At 40.9% G+C, this 12,026-nt stretch overlaps 1 non-coding gene and 23 pseudogenes across 1 annotated transcript; all 24 read left to right on the top strand.

The window, feature by feature from the left end:
* The first annotated feature begins 217 nt into the window (after window positions 1–217).
* On the top strand, window positions 218–336 carry LOC132643139 (5S ribosomal RNA; annotated as a pseudogene).
* Window positions 337–840: 504 nt separating this feature from the next.
* On the top strand, window positions 841–959 carry LOC132643062 (5S ribosomal RNA; annotated as a pseudogene).
* A 224-nt stretch (window positions 960–1,183) lies between these two features.
* LOC132643334 (5S ribosomal RNA) lies at window positions 1,184–1,302 on the top strand (annotated as a pseudogene).
* Window positions 1,303–1,525: 223 nt separating this feature from the next.
* LOC132643386 (5S ribosomal RNA) lies at window positions 1,526–1,644 on the top strand (annotated as a pseudogene).
* Window positions 1,645–1,869: 225 nt separating this feature from the next.
* LOC132643180 (5S ribosomal RNA) lies at window positions 1,870–1,988 on the top strand (annotated as a pseudogene).
* Window positions 1,989–2,223: 235 nt separating this feature from the next.
* On the top strand, window positions 2,224–2,342 carry LOC132643366 (5S ribosomal RNA; annotated as a pseudogene).
* A 1,252-nt stretch (window positions 2,343–3,594) lies between these two features.
* LOC132643223 (5S ribosomal RNA) lies at window positions 3,595–3,713 on the top strand (annotated as a pseudogene).
* Window positions 3,714–3,936: 223 nt separating this feature from the next.
* Window positions 3,937–4,055, top strand: LOC132643338 (5S ribosomal RNA; annotated as a pseudogene).
* Window positions 4,056–4,280: 225 nt separating this feature from the next.
* LOC132643389 (5S ribosomal RNA) lies at window positions 4,281–4,399 on the top strand (annotated as a pseudogene).
* A 224-nt stretch (window positions 4,400–4,623) lies between these two features.
* Window positions 4,624–4,742, top strand: LOC132643155 (5S ribosomal RNA; annotated as a pseudogene).
* Window positions 4,743–4,997: 255 nt separating this feature from the next.
* Window positions 4,998–5,116, top strand: LOC132643308 (5S ribosomal RNA; annotated as a pseudogene).
* Window positions 5,117–5,342: 226 nt separating this feature from the next.
* Window positions 5,343–5,461, top strand: LOC132643292 (5S ribosomal RNA; annotated as a pseudogene).
* Window positions 5,462–5,986: 525 nt separating this feature from the next.
* LOC132643202 (5S ribosomal RNA) lies at window positions 5,987–6,105 on the top strand (annotated as a pseudogene).
* Window positions 6,106–6,674: 569 nt separating this feature from the next.
* On the top strand, window positions 6,675–6,792 carry LOC132643345 (5S ribosomal RNA; annotated as a pseudogene).
* A 227-nt stretch (window positions 6,793–7,019) lies between these two features.
* Window positions 7,020–7,139, top strand: LOC132643213 (5S ribosomal RNA; annotated as a pseudogene).
* Window positions 7,140–7,360: 221 nt separating this feature from the next.
* On the top strand, window positions 7,361–7,479 carry LOC132643398 (5S ribosomal RNA; annotated as a pseudogene).
* Window positions 7,480–8,330: 851 nt separating this feature from the next.
* LOC132643141 (5S ribosomal RNA) lies at window positions 8,331–8,449 on the top strand (annotated as a pseudogene).
* Window positions 8,450–8,675: 226 nt separating this feature from the next.
* LOC132643325 (5S ribosomal RNA) lies at window positions 8,676–8,794 on the top strand. Its single transcript, XR_009583596.1, has one exon. It is a non-coding gene; the product is annotated as a 5S ribosomal RNA (ribosomal RNA).
* Window positions 8,795–9,016: 222 nt separating this feature from the next.
* LOC132643368 (5S ribosomal RNA) lies at window positions 9,017–9,135 on the top strand (annotated as a pseudogene).
* A 568-nt stretch (window positions 9,136–9,703) lies between these two features.
* On the top strand, window positions 9,704–9,822 carry LOC132643377 (5S ribosomal RNA; annotated as a pseudogene).
* Window positions 9,823–10,045: 223 nt separating this feature from the next.
* Window positions 10,046–10,163, top strand: LOC132643373 (5S ribosomal RNA; annotated as a pseudogene).
* A 972-nt stretch (window positions 10,164–11,135) lies between these two features.
* Window positions 11,136–11,254, top strand: LOC132643138 (5S ribosomal RNA; annotated as a pseudogene).
* Window positions 11,255–11,479: 225 nt separating this feature from the next.
* Window positions 11,480–11,598, top strand: LOC132643286 (5S ribosomal RNA; annotated as a pseudogene).
* Window positions 11,599–11,821: 223 nt separating this feature from the next.
* LOC132643390 (5S ribosomal RNA) lies at window positions 11,822–11,940 on the top strand (annotated as a pseudogene).
* Window positions 11,941–12,026: the final 86 nt, after the last annotated feature.

The following is a 12,026-nucleotide window of genomic DNA, read 5'->3' on the forward strand; positions in this document are numbered from 1 at the left end:
CCGAACTACGCTCATTTTTGCCTCTTTAATATGTTTTTTTTCCAAAAAATAAGCTAGATCTCGAAGAAATACTCAAGATCCAAAAAAAGAATTGTATAAAACAGTGAACAGAGCGCCAATTATTGCGAATTTAAAGGTTTTCAATTACGCACCTTATTTTTTGAGAACGGGGAGGGGGAGGGAAGGGTTTAGGAGAAAAGTGAATGCTGGGACAGATTGATGCGATCATACCAGCACTGACACACCGGATCCCATCAGAACTCTGAAGTTAAGCATGCTTGGGTTAGAGTAGTGCTAGGATGTGTGACCCCCTAAGAAGTCCTCATGTTGCTTCCCTCCATTTGTCCGGACTACTCTCATTTTCGTCTGTTTAATAATATTGTTTTAGAAAATTAAGCTAGATTTTTGAGAAATATTCAAAATCAAAAAAAGAATCGCATAAAACGGATAACGGAGCGCGAAGTTACGCGTATTTAAAGGTTTCTACTTACACGCATTATTTTTAGAGAAAGGGAAGAGGGAGGAAAGGGTTTAAATGAAATTAGAGTGCTACGACTGATGGATGCGATCATACCAGCACTAACGAACCACATCTCATCTGAACTCCAAAATTAAGAAGTCTTGGGTGAGAGCAGTAATAGGATTGGTGACCCCCCGGGAAGTCATCGTGTTGCATCCCTCCTTTTGTCCGGACTATGCTCATTTTCATATATTTAATATATATATTTAAAATAATCTAAATCTCGAAAAATTAATCAGGATAAAAAAAAGAATAGTATAAAACGGATAACGGAGCGCGAAGTCTTGCGTATTTAAAGGTTTGCACTTACGCGCCTTATTTTTAGTGATCATACCAGTACTAACGCGCTGGATCCCATCAGAACTCTGAAGTTAAGCATGCTTGAGCGAGAGTAGTACTAGGATGGGCGACCCCCTAGGAAATGCTCGTGTTACTTTATTCCATTTGTCCAGACTACGCTTATTTTCACCATTTTAATATAAGTTTCTCCAAAAAATAAGCTAGATCTCGAAGACATACTCAAGATCAAAAAAAGAATCACATAAAACGGAGAACGGAGCGCCAAGTTATGCAAATTTAAAGGTTTTCTCTTGCACGCCTTATTTTTCGAGAATGGGGAGGGGGAGGAAAGGGTTTATGAGAAAATTGAGCACTAGGATGGATGGATCCGATCATACCAGCACTGACACACCGGATCCCATCAGAAATCTGAAGTTAAGCATGCTTGGGTTAGAGTAGTGCTAGGATGTGTGACCCCCTAAGAAGTCCTTGTATTTCTTCCCTTCATTTGTCAGGACTACGCTCATTTTCATCATTTTAATATATTTTTTTCTAAAAATAAGCTAGATCTCAGAGAAATACTCAATATCACAAAAAAAATCGCACAAAACAGATAACGGAGGGTGAAGTTACGTGTATTTAAAGGCTTGCACCTACGCGCCTTATTTTTCGAGAAGGGGGAGGGGGTGGAAAGGGCTTAAGAGAAAATTGAGCTCTAGGATGGCTGGATGCGATCATACCAGCACTGACGCACCGAATCCCATCAGAACAATGAAGTTAAGCATTCTTGGTCTAGAGTAGTCATAGGATAGGTGCCCCCCTGAGAAGTCCTCGTGTTGCTTCCCTCCATTTGTCCGGACTACTCTTAATTTTGTCTATTTAATATATATATTTTTTTTAAAATAACCTAGACTTCCGAAAAATACACAAAATAAAAAAAAAAATCGCATAAAACAGATAACGGAGCGCGAAGTTACGCGTATTTGATGGTTTCCATTTACACGCCTTATTTTCAAAGAAGGGGAAGAGGGAGGAAAGGGTTTAAGTGAATTTATAGTGCTACGACTGATGGATGTGATCATACCAGCACTAACGCACCAGATTCCATCAGAACTCCGAAATTAAGCACGCTTGGGCGAGAGTAGTAATAGGATGGGTGACCCCCTGTGAAGTCATCGTGCTGCATCCCTCCTATTGTACGGACTAACTCATTTTCATGTGTTTAATATTTCTTTTCAAAGAATAAGCTAGATCTCAGAGAAATACTCAAGATAAAAAAAAAAGGATCGCATAAAATAGATAACGGAGCGTAAAGTTACGTGTATTTAAATGTTTTCACTTACGCGCCTTATTTTTCGAGAAGGGGGAGGGGGAGGGGGAGGGGGAGGAAAGGGTTTTAGAGAATTTTAAGCGCAAGGACTAATGGATACGATCATACTAGCACTAACGCCCTGAATCCCATCAGAACTCCGAAGTTAACCGTGCTTGGGCTAGAGTAGTAATAGGATGCGTGACCCTCTTGGAAGTCCTCGTGTTCCATCCGTCTTTTTCTCTGGACTATGCTCATTATCCTCTGATCAATATTTTTTTTCCGGTTAGACCGACTCTGTTGTACGTGGCAGAGTGTTGGCCAGTAAAGAACTCTCACGAGCAGAAGATGAAAGTCGTGAAACAACGATTGCTGCGGGGAATGTGTGGGCACACTAGGAGATATAGGATCAGGAATGAGGACATCCGAGACAAGGTGTGAGTGGCATCGGTTGAGGACAAGGTGCGGGAAGCGAGACTGAGATGGTTTGGGCATGTGAAGAGAAGAGACGTAGTTGCCCTAGTGCGGAGGTGTGAGATAGAGGAAGGCCAAAGAAATATTGGGGAGAGGTGATTAGGTAAGACATCGCACAATTTCAGATTACCGAGGACATGACCTTCGACATGAGGTTGTGTAGGACTCAGATTAGGATACAAGGCTAGTAGGTAGTCTCACTTTTCTTTCGCACTAGTAGGTGTAGTTTTGCTCTACTGTGTATTGCCCTTTGATTCATGCTTTTATGTGTTGGGTCTTGTCTCTCCGTGCTGTTTTATCATGACTTCTTTGCTCTTATTATTTATAATTTTCGCATTGCTTTGATTTGCTTGTCTGTATCTGACTCTTTTCCCTTGTTTTCCCTTGTTTTCTTCTGAGCCGAGGGTCTTTCCGAACCAGCCTCCCTACCTTCCAAGGTAAGGGTAAGGTCTGCATACACTTAACTCTCCCGAGACCCCACACTGTGGGATTAAACTGGGTATGCTGTTGTTGTTGTTGTTTTTGAAAAATAACCTAGATTTCCGAAAAATACTAAAAATCAAAAAAAGAATCGTATGAAATGGATAACGGAGCGAAGTTATGCGCTTTATTTTTCGAGAAGGGGGAAGAGAAGGAAAGGTTTGAATAGAATTTTGAGCCTTAGGACTAATGGGTGCGATCATACCAGCACTAACGCACCGAATGCAATCAGAACTTCTAAGTTAACTGTGGTTGGCCGAGAGTAGTAATAGGATTGGTGACCCCCTTCGAAGTTCTCGTGTTGCATCCTTCTTTTTCTCCGGACTATGCCCAATTTCATCCGTTTAATATATTTTTTTCCAAAAATAAGCTAGATCTCCGAAAATACTCAAAATCAAAAAACGAATCGCATAAAACGGATAACGGAGCGCGAAGTTACGCGTATTTAACGGTTTCCACTTACTCACATTATTTTTAGAGAAGGGGAAGAGCGAGGAAAGGGTTTAAGTGAATTTAGAGCGCTACGACTGCTGAAAGTGATCATGCCAGTACTAACGCACCAGATCCCATCAGAACTCTGAAATTAAGCACGCCTGGGCGAGAGTTGTAATAGGATGGGTGACCCCCTGGGAAATCATCGTGTTGCATCCCTCCTTTTTTCTGGACTATGCTCATTTTCATCTGTTTAATATCTATATATTTTTTTTAAGCTAAATCTCGAAAAAGTACTTAGGATCAAAAAAAGAATCGTATAAAATGGATAATGGAGTGCCAAGTTTTGCGTATTTAAAGGTTTGCACTTACGCGCCATATTTTTATAGAAGGGGGGGGGGGGGGGGAAGGGTTTAAGAGAAAATTAAGAGCTAGGCTGGATGGATGTGATCATAAAAGCATTAACGCACTGGATCCCATCACAACTCTTAAGTTAAGCATGCTTGGGCGAGAGTAGTACTAGGATGGGTGCCCCCAGGAAAGGTTCTTGTGTTACTTTCCTCCATTTGTTCGGACAACGCTAATATTTGCCTATTTAATATTATTTTTTACCAAAAAATAAGCTAGATCTTGAAGAAATGGTCAAGATCAAAAAAAGAATCGCGTAAAATAGAGAACGAAGCGCCAAGTTATGCGAATTTAAAGGTTTTCACATACGCGCCTTATTTTTAGAGAACGGGGAGGGGGAGGAAAGGGTTTATGAGAAAATTGAGCTCTAGGAGGGATTGATGCGATCATACCAGCACTGACGCACCAGATCCCATTACACCTCTGAAGTTATGTATTCTTGGGCTAGAGTAGTCCTAGGATAAGTGACCCCTTGAGAAGTCCTCGTGTCGCTTCCCTCCATTTGTCCGAACTACTCTCATTTTCATCTGTTTCATAATTTATTTTTCCAAAAATAAGCTAGATTTCCGAAAAATACACAAAATCAATAAAAGAATCGCCTAAAACGGATAACGGAGCGCGAAGTTATGCATATTTAAAGGTTTCTACTTATACACATTATTTTTAGAGCAGGGGAAGAGGGAGGAAAGGGTTTAAGTGAATTTAGAGGGCTATGACTGATGGATGCCATCATACCAGCACTAACGCACCAGATCCCATCAGAACTCTAAAGTTAAGCACGCTTGGGCGAGAGTAGTAATAGGATGGGTGACCCTCCGGGAAGTCATCGTCTTGCATCCCTCCTTTTGTGCGGACTTTGCTCATTTTCATCTATTCAATATATATATATATATATATATATATATATATATATATATATATATTTAAAACAAGCTAAATCTCGGAAAAGTACTCAAGATCAAAAACAGAATCGTACAAAACGGATAACGGAGTGCCAAGTTTTGCGTATTTAAAGGTTTGCACTTACGCGCCTTATTTTTATAGAAGAGGGAGGGGGAGGAAAGGGATTAAGAGAAAATTGAGAGCTGGATGAATGGATGTGATCATACCAGTAATAACGCACCGGATCCCATCAGAATTCTGAAGCTAAGCATGCTTGGGCGATAGTAGTGCTAGGATAGGTGACCCCCGGAGAAGTACTCATGTTACTTTCCTCCATTTGTCCGGACTACGCGCATTTTTGCCTCTTTAATATGTTTTTTTTCCAAAAAATAAGCTAGATCTCGAAGAAATACTCAAGATCCAAAAAAAGAATTGCATAAAACAGTGAACAGAGCGCCAATTATTGCGAATTTAAAGGTTTTCAATTACGCACCTTATTTTTTGAGAACGGGGAGGGGGAGGAAAGGGTTTAGGGGAAAAGTGAATGCTAGGACAGATTGATGCGATCATACCAACACTGACACACCGGATCCCATCAGAACTCTGAAGTTCAGCATGCTTGGGTTAGAGTAGTGCTAGGATGTGTGACCCCCTAAGAAGTCCTCATGTTGCTTCCCTCTATTTATCCGGACTACTCTCCTTTTCGTCTGTTTAATAATATTTTTTTAGAAAATTAAGGTAGATTTTTGAGAAATATTCAAAATCAAAAAGAGAATCGCATAAAACGGATGACGGAGCGCGAAGTTACGCGTATTTAAAGGTTTCTACTTACACGCATTATTTTTAGAGAAAGGGAAGAGGGAGGAAAGGGTTTAAGTGAAATTAGGATTGGTGACACCCCGGGAAGTCATCGTGTTGCATCCCTCCTTTTGTCCGGACTATGCTCATTTTCATATATTTAATATATATATATATATATATATATATATATATATATATATATATATATATATATTTAAAATAATCTAAATCTCGAAAAACTAATCAGGATAAAAAAAGAATAGTATAAAACGGATAACGGAGCGCGAAGTTTTGCTTATTTAAAGGTTTGCACTTACGCGCCTTATTTTTAGTGAAGTGTGAGGGGGGGGGGGGGGGGGAGGGGGAAAGGGTTTAAGAGAAAATTTAGAGCTAGGATGGATGGATGTGATCATACCAGCACTAACGCACTGGAACCCATCAGAACTCTGAAGCTAAGCATGCTTGAGCGAGAGTAGTACTAGGATGGGCGAGCCCCTGGGAAATGCTCGTGTTACTTTATTCCATTTGTCCAGACAACGCTTATTTTCACAATTTTAATATATTTTTCTCCAAAAAATAAGCTAGATCTCGAAGACATACTCAAGATCAAAAAAAGAATCGCATAAAACGGAGAACGGAGCGCCAAGTTATGCAAATTTAAAGGTTTTCTCTTGCACACCTTATTTTTCGAGAACGCGGAGGGGGAGGAAAGGGTTTATGAGAAAATTGAGCACTAGGATGGATGGATCCAATCATACCAGCACTGACACACCGGATCCCATCAGAAATCTGAAGTTAAGCATGGTTGGGTTAAAGTAGTGCTAGGATATGTGACCCCCTAAGAAGTCCTTGTGTTGCTTCCCTCCATTTGTCTGGACTACGCTCATTTTCATCATTTTAATATATTTATTTTTTCTAAAAATAAGCTAGATCGCAGAGAAATACTCAATATCACAAAAAGAATCGCACAAAACAGATAACAGAGGGTGAAGTTACGTGTATTTAAAGGTTTGCACCTACGCGCCTTATTTTTCGAGAAGGGGGAGGGGGTGGAAAGGGCTTAAGAGAAAATTGAGCGCTAGGATGGCTGGATGCGATCATACCAGCACCTACGCACCGGATCCCATCAGAACTATGAAGTTAAGCATTCTTGGTCTAGAGTAGTCCTAGGATAGGTGCCCCCTGAGAAGTCCTCGAGTTGCTTCCCTCCATTTGTCCGAACTACTCATAATTTTGTCTATTTAATGTATTTTTGTTTTTTGAAAATAAGCTAGACTTCCGAAAAATACACAAAATCAAAAAAAAGAATCGCATAAAACAACTAACGGAGCGCGAAGTTACGCGTATTTGAAGGTTTCCACTTACACGCCTTATTTTCAGAGAAGGGGAAGAGGGAGGAAAGGGTTTAAGTGAATTTATAGTGCTACGACTGACGGATGTGATCATACCAGCACTAATACACCAGATCCCATCAGAACTCCGAAATTAAGCACGCTTGGGCGAGAGTAGTAATAGGATGGGTGACCCCCATGTGAAGTCATCGTGCTACATCCCTCCTTTTGTACGGACTAACTCATTTTCATGTGTTTAATATTTCTTTTCAAAGAATAAGCTAGATCTCAGAGAAATACTCAAGATCAAAAATAGGATCGTATAAAATAGATAACGGAGCGTAAAGTTACATGTATTTAAAGGTTTTCACTTACGCGCCTTATTTTTCGAGAAGGGGAAGGGGGAGGAAAGGGTTTTAGAGAATTTTGAGCGCAAGGACTGATGGATGCGATCATACCAGCACTAACGCCCTGAATCCCATTAGATCTCCGAAGTTAAGCATGCTTGGGCTACAGTAGTAATAGGAAGCGTGACCCCCTTGGAAGTCCTCGTGTTCCATCCGTAGTTTTCTCTGGACTATGCTCATTATCCTCTGATCAATATTCTTTTTTCCGGTTAGACTGACTCTGTTGTACGTGGCAGAGTGTTGGCCAGTAAAGAACTCTCACGAGCAGAAGATGATAGTCGCGGAAAAAAGATTGCTGCGGTGGATGTGTGGGCACACTAGGAGATATAGGATCAGGAATGAGGACATCCGAGATATGGTGTGAGTGGCATCGGTTGAGGACAAGGTGCGGGAAGCGAGACTGAGATGGTTTGGGCATGTGAAAAGGAGAGACATAGTTGCCCTAGTGTGGAGGTGTGATATAGAGGAAGGCCAAAGAAATATTGGGGAGAGGTGATTAGGCAAGACATGGCACAATTTCAGATTTCTGAGGACATGACCTTCGACAGGAGGTTGTGTAGGACTCAGATTAGGATACAAGGCTAGTAGGTAGTCTCACTTTTATTTCGTACTAGTAGGCGTAGTTTTGCTCTACTGTGTATTGCCCTTTGATTAATGCTTTTATGTGTTGGGTCTTGTCTTTCCATGTTGTTTTATCATGACTTCTTTGCTCTTATTATTTCTAATTTTCGCATTGCTTTGATTTGCTTGTCTGTATTTGACTCTTGTCCCTTGTTTTCCCTTGTTTTCTTCTCCGGACTATGCTCACTTTCATCCATTTAATATATTTTTTTCCAAAAAATAAGCTAGAACTCCGAAAATACCCAAAATTAACAAACGAATCGCATAAAACGGATAACGGAGCGCGAAGTTACGCGTATTTAACGGTTTCCACTTACTCACGTTATTTTTAGAGAAGGGGAAGAGCGAGGAAATGGTTTAAGAGAATTTAGAGCGCTACGACTGATGAATGCGATCATACCAGCACTAACGCACCAGATCCCATCAGAACTTCGAAATTAAGAATGCTTGGGCGAGAATAGCAATGGGATGGGTGCCCCCCTGGGAAGTCCTCGTGTTGCATCCCTGCTTTTATTCTGACTAGGCTCATTTTCGTCTGTTAAATATATTTTTTTTTTTTGAAAAATAAGCTAGATCTCGGAGAAATACTCATGATCAAAAAAAGAATAGGATAAAACAGATAACAGAGCGTGAAGTTACGCATATTTAAAGGTTTTCACTTGCGCACCTTTTTTTCTAGAAGGGGAAGGGGGAGGAAAGGGTTTAAGAGAATTTTGAGCGCAAGGACTGATTGATGCGATCATACCAGCACTAATGCACCGGATCCCATCAGAACGCCGAAGTTAAGCATGCTTGGGCGAGAGTAGTACTAGGATGGGTGACCCCCTGGGAAGTCATCATGTTGCATCCCTCCTTTTTTCCGGACAATTCTCATTTTCATCTATTTAATTTTTTTTTCAAAAAATAAGGTAGATCTCGGAGAAATACTCATGATCAAAAAAAGAATCGCATAAAACAAATAACGGAGCGTGAAATTACGCGTATTTAAAGGTTTTCACTTACGCGCCTTTTTTTTTAGAAGGGGAAGGGGGAGGGGAAAGGGTTGAAGAGAATTTTGAGCGCAAGGACTGATTGATGCGATCATACCAGCACTAATGCACCGGATCCTATCAGAATTATAAAGCTAAGCATGCTTGAGCGAGAGTAGTAATAGGATGGGTGACCCCCCGGGAAGTCATAATGTTGCATCCCACCATTTGTCCGGACTACGCTTATTTTGATCTTTTAAATATTTTTTTTTTCTAAAAATAAGCCAGATCTCTGTGAAATACTCAATATCACAAAAACATCGCACAAAACAGATAACGGAGCGTGAAGTTACGCGTATTTAAAGGTTTGCACCTACGCGCCTTATTTTTCGAGAAGGGGGAGGGGGTGGAAAGGGTTTAAGATAAAATTGAGTGCTAGGGCGGTTGGATGTGATCATACTAGCTCTGACGCACCAAATCCCATCAGAACTATGAAGTTAAGCATTCTTGGGCTATAGTTGTCCTAGGATAGGTGCCCCCCTGAGAAGTCCTCGCGTTGCTTCCCTCCATTTGTCCGGACTACTCTTATTTTTGTCTGTTTAATATTTTGTTTTGTGAAAAATAAGCTAGACTTCCGAAAAATACACAAAATAATAAAAAAGGAATCGCATAAAACGGATAACGGAGCGCGAAGTTACGCGTATTTGAAGGTTTCCACTTACACGCATTATTTATAGAGAAGGGGAAGAGGGAGGAACGGGTTTAAGTGAATTTAGAGCGCTACGACTGATGGATGCGATCATACCAGCACTAACGCACCAGATCACATCAGAACCCTGAAATTAAGCACGCTTAGGCGAGAGTATTAATAGGATGGATGACCCCCAGTGAAGTCATTGTGTTGCATTCCTCCTTTTGTCCGGACTATGCTCGTTTTCGTCTGTTTAATATTTTTTTTCAAAAAAATAAGCTCCATCTCGGAGAAATACTCAAGATAAAAAAACAAATAGCATAAAGCAGATAACAGAGCGTGAAGTTGCATGTATTTAAAGGTTTTCACTTACGCGCCTTATTTTTCGAGAAGGGGGAGGGGGAGGAAAGGATTTAAGAGAATTTTGAGCGCAACGACTGATGCATGCGATCGTACCAGCACTAACGCACTGAATCCTATCAGAACTCCGAAGTTAAGCATGCTTGAGCTAGAGTAGTAATAGGATGGGTGACCCCCTTGGAAGTCCTCGTATTCAATCTGTCTTTTTCTCTGGACTATGCTCATTATCCTCTCTTTAATATTTTGTTTTCTGGTTAGACCGACTCTGTTGTACGTGGCAGAGTGTTGGGAAGTCAAGAACTCTCACGAGCAGAAGATGAAAGTCGCAGAAATGAGATTGCTGAGGTGGATGTGTGGGCACAGTAGGAGAGATAGGATCAAGAATGAGGACATCCGGGACAAGGAGGGAGTGGCAACAATTGAGGAAATGGTGTGGGAAGTGAGGCTGAGATGGTTTGGGCATGTGAAGAGGAGAGACGTAGTTACCCCAATGCGGAGGTGTGAGAGGTTGGGTATGGACGGTTTTAGGAGAGATAGAGGAAGGCCAAAGAAATATTGGGGAGAGGTGATTAGGCAAGACATGGCACAATTTCAGATTACCGAGGACATGACCTTCAACAGGAGGTTGTGTAGGACTCAGATTAGGATACAAGGCTAGTAGGTAGTCTCACTTTTCTTACGCACTAGTAGGCGTAGTTTTTCTCTACTGTGTATTGCCCTTTGATTCATGCTTTTATGTGTTGGGTCTTGTCTTTCCGTGCTGTTTTATCATGACTTCTTTGCTCTCGTTATTTCTAATTTTCGCATTACTTTGATTTGCTTGTCTGTATCTGACTCTTTTCCCTTGTTTTCCCTTGTTTTCTTTTGAGCCGAGGGTCTTTCAGAAACAGCCTCCCTACCTTCAGAGGTGAGGGTAAGGTCTGTGTACACTTAACCCTCCCGAGACCCCACACTGTGGGATTAAACTAGTTATGTTGTTGTTGTAATTTTTTGTTTTTGAAAAATAAGCTAAATTTCCAAAAAATACTCAAAATAAAAAAAAAGAATCATATGAAATGGATAACGGAGCGCGAAGTTATGCTTATTTAATGGTGTGCATTTACGCGCCTTGTTTTTCGAGAAGGAGGAAGCGAAGGGAGGGGTTTAATAGAATTTTGAGCCCTAGGACTGATGGATGTGATCATACCAGCACTAACGCACCGAATGCATTCAGAACTCCGAAGTTAAGCATGCTTGGGCAAGAGTAGTACTAGGATGAGTGAGCCCCTGGGAATTCCTTGTGTTGCATCCCTCCCTTTCTCTGGACTACGCTCATTTTCGCCTATTTAATATATTTCGTTTCTAAAAAATAAGCTAGATCTCGAAGAAATACTCAAGATCAAAAAAAGAATCGCATAAAACGGAGAACGGAGGACGAAGTTATGCGCATTTAAAAGTTTGCACCTATGCGCCTTATTTTTATAGAAGGGGGATGGGGAAGAAAGGGTTTAAGAGAGAATTGAGCGCTAGTACAGATGGATGCGATCATAGCAGCACTGAAGCACCGGATCCCATCAAAACTCTGAAGTTGAGCATTCTTGGGCTAGAGTAGTCCTAGGATAGGTGACCCCCTGAGAAGTCCTCGTGTTGCTTCCCTCCATTTGTCAAGACTACTCTCATTTTCGTCTGTTTAATAATTTTTTCCGATAAATAAGCTTGATTTCAGAAAAAATACTCAAAATCAAAAAAAGAATCGTATAAAATGGATAACGGAGTGCGAAGTTATGAGTATTTAAAGGTTTCTACTTACACGCAGTATTTTTAGAGAAGAGGAAGAGACAGGAAAAGGTTTAAGTGAATTTAGAGCACTACGACTGATGGATGCCATCACACCAGCACTAACGCACCAGATCCCATCAGAAATCCAAAATTAAGCACGCTCGGGCGAGAGTAGTAATCGGATGGGTGACCCCTCGGGAAGTCATTGTGTTTCATCCCTCATTTTTTCTGGACTATGCTCATTTTCAACTTCTTAATATATATATATATATAATTTTAAAATAAGCTAAATTTCGGAAAAATAC

This window comes from Lycium barbarum, chromosome 5, assembly GCF_019175385.1.
Source record: "Lycium barbarum isolate Lr01 chromosome 5, ASM1917538v2, whole genome shotgun sequence".
NCBI classification, from domain to species: domain Eukaryota; kingdom Viridiplantae; phylum Streptophyta; class Magnoliopsida; order Solanales; family Solanaceae; genus Lycium; species Lycium barbarum.